At 44.9% G+C, this 5,221-nt stretch overlaps 1 pseudogene; it reads right to left on the bottom strand.

The window, feature by feature from the left end:
- Positions 1 to 4,175: 4,175 nt before the first annotated feature.
- LOC123816450 lies at positions 4,176 to 4,967 on the bottom strand (annotated as a pseudogene).
- Positions 4,968 to 5,221: the final 254 nt, after the last annotated feature.

Raw genomic sequence — 5,221 nt, 5'->3', positions numbered from 1 at the left:
ATCCACCCTCATCAGGCAGTAAAGAACTTACGCAAGCGCACATGCACACACACACACACACACACACACACACACACACACACACACGTGCGCGCCCGCGCTCGCCGGGATGATGCCAGAGAAAGTGAGTAGGGAGCCAGAATAGTCATCCCTTCCCAGTGGAAATGGGCCCCTCCCCCAGTCCCCAAGGTTATCAGTGGAGATCTAGACACACTCCCCAGCATTGCAGAACCTGTTCCCCACCCCTATTGGGTGGTGTCACACAATGCCTAGTAGACGGTTGGGATTTTTATCACAACCCAGAGCTAATCAGGCAACCCCAATACCTGTGACCCACACCCCCATTGTGGAGTCAGTTCTGCTCCCAGGTGGGGAGTAGTAAGAGGCACTCCTGCCCCAACCAGCAGGGGGTTCCAGTGAGGGCCTAGTGGGGAATAGAATTCCCACTCCAGCAACAAGGACCCCTCTGTGCGTCAGCTGGGACCGAACGGGAAACCAGAGTTCCGGAAGTAATGAAGCTCACCTGCCTATCCCTATTGGAATGCTGTGTGGAGAGGCCATACATGCTGTATGATCCCATTCATATAACATACAGGAAATTATAAAAAGTGTAGAAATGCAGAAAAGATCAGTGGTTGTCTGGAAGTAAGGAGGTAGTAGGAGTGGGAGGAAGGTGGGGAAACTATAAAAGGGCAAGAGGAAGGCTACTGGGTGTGAAGGAAATGCTCTGTGTCTGTACTGTATCAATATCGATGTTGCGGTTGGGACATTGTGCTACAGTTTCACAGGATGTCACTATGGGGGGAACCAAGCAAAGGGCAGTGTCCTGTCTGTACTGCCTGAGTCCCCACTAGGAGGACCTCACTATCCTGTTTCTTACAACTGCATGTGGATTTACAACTATCTCAAAATAAAAGAGTTAATTTTTTAAATATATATGAAGATGTTTATAGTTTTTCAAAATAATTTTAGGAAATGCCTGAGCAGAAAGTGAACCAAAATTATACCTGGAGTTCTGACTGCAAATTAGCCTGGGAAAATGTAGCCTGACGCTTGTGTGATCCAGCCCCAGGTTAGCTCTCAGTCCTGCTGTCGCTCACTGTTCACATTGGAGCCACATGTCTCCTGAGTCAAAGAACCACCCAAACCCCGTGATGCCATTTGTTCTCACTCACCTTGACCTTTGGGAGGGAAAAGAAAAGGAGATGCAGGAGGAGGATCTTCCCTTTGCCCTACCATCCTCTGTCATAAACTGTAGTCCCTCACCCCTCTAAGATTCATGTCTTGTTCAAGTCCCAACCCCTAATACCTCAGAATATGACTTTATTGGGAGATAATGTCTTTAAACAGATAATTAAGTTACAACGAGGATAGGATCTAACACAATATGACTGGTGGTGTTACAAGAAGAGATTAGGGCACAGGCACGCACAAGGGGAAGGCCGTAGGAAGACACAGGGAGAAGATGATCATCTCCAAGCCAAGGAAAGAGGTCTCCGAAGACATCAACCCTGCTGACACTTCAATCTCAAACTTCCAGCCTCCAGCACGCTGAGAAAATCAATTTGTGTTGTTTCAGCCTCCCAGTCTGTGGCACTGTGTTATGGCAGCCCGAAGCAAACCAATACTGCCTCCTATATTTGCACCTAGGCCTAGTCTTTATTAATTAAAGAACTGCTAGATAAGACTGTAACATTTAATAAGACTTTACTGAAGGTTTGGACACAACTGAAGAAAATGACACTATTAAAGCCTTCAATTTTGATGGCAAATACAATGGATCTTAGAGACCACAGGCCCAAGCCCATGTAGAGGTTTCCCACCTGGAAACAGACCAGAGGAGGCCACTGCCCCCAGTGTCTGCCCGTGTCCCTGGACCTTACTACTGCAGTGAATGCTGGCTGTACCCCTTACACCAGCAATTGCATCTCTTTCCTGAAGGATTTCTCCAAAGCCATGGAGGCCACTCTGCCCTGCCTCACATAGCTTGGACAATGCAGGGAATTCACATGCCAGGAGCAGCTCCCTCACTCCTCAGTAACTCTGAGGCACGGAGTCCCACATCGTTTCCCAGGGTTTCCCTGTGGGATTGAACTCCAGTTATTTGAGCTGCCCTCCTTCCCCAACCCTTCACCATCGCTTCTGAAGTTTCCTGTGCTTCTGAATTCCCTCCCAAATTAACTACTTTCACTTGTTCTTGTGTCAGGAACTGCTTCTGGAAGAAACCAAACTAAGATGCTGAGCTGGTTTTTATTTGCTGCACAGCAGTGTAAGTCACCTCTCTACCCATTACCCAAGAGTCATAAACCATGGCTCTCTCTCGGTGCCAGGGTCTCTTGCACCCAGGCTCTCAAGATCTCCATGCTTCTTTCTTTCCTTGCCTAGACCTTTCTTTCTTCAGCATGGATGACCATCCATTCCCCTGAACATTAAGCAAAGACAGTTTAAAAACTGTCAGAAATATTTTATTTTGTTCAAATTTATAATAAGACAGACTATACATCTCTGGTCCTGCCCTTTATGCCAAAAATATCTGAGTTGGGGGCGCACTGCTCACTTGTGACAGCGGAAAGGAAGTGCAGAGCGAGGGCCCCCAGCCACTCCCGACACTCCCCATCCTCAGCCCATGGACCGTGTCAGCTCCCGGCAGCAAAATATAACCAAAGACACTGAAATAGAGAACAGGCTGACAGTGACCAGAGGGGAGAGGGGAGGGAATTTCAGGGGAAAAGGGGAAGGGTTTACAGGAACAAGTATAAAGGACACATGGACAAAAACTGGGTGGGGGGGGGGATGGGAGGGAGGTGGGGAGAATGGGGGTGGCTGGGATGGGAGTAAAGACAGAAAACTGTACTTGAACAACAATAAAATTAAAAAATTAAAAATTAAAAAAGAAAATAAAAATATAATTTGGAATAAAATAAATAAATAAAATAAAATTCCCATTCAGTTCTCCTTGAAAGAAAGAAAGAAAGAAAGAAAGAAAGAAAGAAAGAAAGAAAGAAAGAAAGAAAGAAAGAAAAAGAAAGGAAGGAAGGAAACTGGCTCCACCTTCATCAAGAGTCCTTCCCAAATCTGTTACTGATGCATAAGCATTGACTTCAGATATTTACTAATCTAGGCTTTTCTTCCATCTTGTCTCTACCATAGCTTCCAATAGTAGATTTTAAATTCAAGAGCTTAATCTTTTGATCACCATTGTTTTGCTGTGTTCACTCAAAGCATGAAGGGAAAATGCTGTATCTGCTTCTATAGTAGAAAGACAACACAGTCCTCTGTGGATATCTCAGAGGAACTTGTGGTGCCACGCACCTGAATACTTAATTGCACAGGCAGTGTTCTAGCAGGACATGGCAGAGTTCCCTCTGGGAAGCAGAGTGAGATGGGGAGCGGGGTGGGGGGGAATGATGAATGGATACCTTTTACCCTACACTACTCTATGCAGCTTGAACATTTTATAACAAGAATGAATTTAGGTGTGTGTGCATTAAACAATGAATGAATTTCCACTAGGTGGTAGTAAAGAATCATAATATCAGTCGGAAACTGAAGGGCAGGAGGAAATAGTCTTTAAGCTGAAAATCAAACACTACTAGTTCAGTCTAAGGTTGTCTTTTGTAAATGCCAGTTGATACGTAGTATGCTTTTCTGAGCAATGCTCTTCTGGTTATGTTCTACCATAACCTGCTTTTCTGTGAACTGGCATGAGATGTATACCACTACTGAAACTGAACAATTGGTGTCCACTGTGGTCAGAATGCTAGAAACTTGAGAACAGATACACACATTGATAAAAGTATATACACTCTTTTTCCTTAGGTGACATAAAAATGTAGTAATACACACTGGACCAGCACACATTCCTCTCCCTAAGTCTCCGGGGTAAAAGGAGGAGCAAAAACAAGGGGGTTGCAGCACTCTGCCCCCAAACCCCCCATGTTTAACTGGTCTGCTCAATGACCATTACAACTCTGCCCAGTGCCTTTGCCCGTTCCTTTTACTCTCTCCCACCCCAGCTGGGCCCCAGGTCTGATCTGGCCAGCAGGTGTAAGATCTGGATATTCTTACCTGTGACATATTTCTTTTTTCTAGAGGCCACATCTAGATGTTTTTTTTTCTTTTTTCTTAAATGTCACAAATAGGCTTTTTTATTTGTCACCATTAAATGTCAGAATTTAAACAGATTCTTGGACTGGGGGTTTAAATCCATCAGCTCATTCAACTTTAGTGCCTGTCTCATCCCCAGTAGCTTTTCCAGAACTGCCACCTTCACCGTGAAGCTCCATGGTTTTCCCACTTCAAACCTCGGCTTCTTCAGCATTTTGACTTTTCCAACAAAGACAACATGAAGCAGATAGATTGCCAAGCCTTTTCCATGTCTTTTCCAGTGCCATCTGAAGTCGATTTATTAACCACTTCTTTCAAGTCATTTGTCTGCACCTCTTGGATCATGATTTCCATCATCCTCTTTCGGATTTGGAGGACCTGTTGATGCTGAGCGGAAGAGGTCTTCTGAATCTGATTGTTGCGGTTTTTAGTAAAACCAACACAGAACAGATGAAGCAAGTACCCATTGGTAGACTTGACATCAGCATGAGAGCTTCAATCATGGTCTGCCATTTTTTGACCATGGAGCACATTTTGTCACAGGTAAGATCCATGCCATGGAAATCAGTCATACAGTTTTTTCCCTGAACCTCCTCAGTAATCAGCTTGAATTTTCTAAATGCAGCTTCATCATATTGCAGATCAGCTAGGCTCACTTCAAATGCATGACCCTTCAGACCATCTGACCCAATTTTGGTTCCTCGAGTTCTCATGACTAGTGTTTTTCCAACATTTCATATATTGAGCACAGCTGGTGCTTTCACATCATACCAATCTTTCTTAGAAAATAGAGCAAACACTTTCTTCTTTTTTTCCCTTTTTGCACCTTTTGTCAGGCACTTGTTTGTGACCACTGCCATGGTGCTGCTCAGAGAGCCAAAAGCCAGATCTGGTTTCTAAGAACTACTTGTGTCATCTTGCAGGGACCCTTTGCAGTGTGTGCCAAACTCACTTCCCTATGCCTGGGGCTCCTGTGACCCCTCAGGTCCATTTCCCTTGGGATCTGAAATCTGCCACACTGGACAGCAGTTTAAACCCTCAGTGTGTTCTATCAGACTCTGGTTCATGACTCTTGCTACTCGTGCCCCCTCCCCTCAAGCTCAGCCTTAGTTAA

Source organism: Phyllostomus hastatus, unplaced genomic scaffold (genome assembly GCF_019186645.2).
Source record: "Phyllostomus hastatus isolate PE091 unplaced genomic scaffold, TTU_PhHast_1.1 phas_contig_1048, whole genome shotgun sequence".
In the NCBI taxonomy this organism is placed as follows: domain Eukaryota; kingdom Metazoa; phylum Chordata; class Mammalia; order Chiroptera; family Phyllostomidae; genus Phyllostomus; species Phyllostomus hastatus.
The sequence above is the reverse complement of the archived record's forward strand: the minus strand, read 5'-3'. Positions and strand labels throughout refer to the sequence as shown.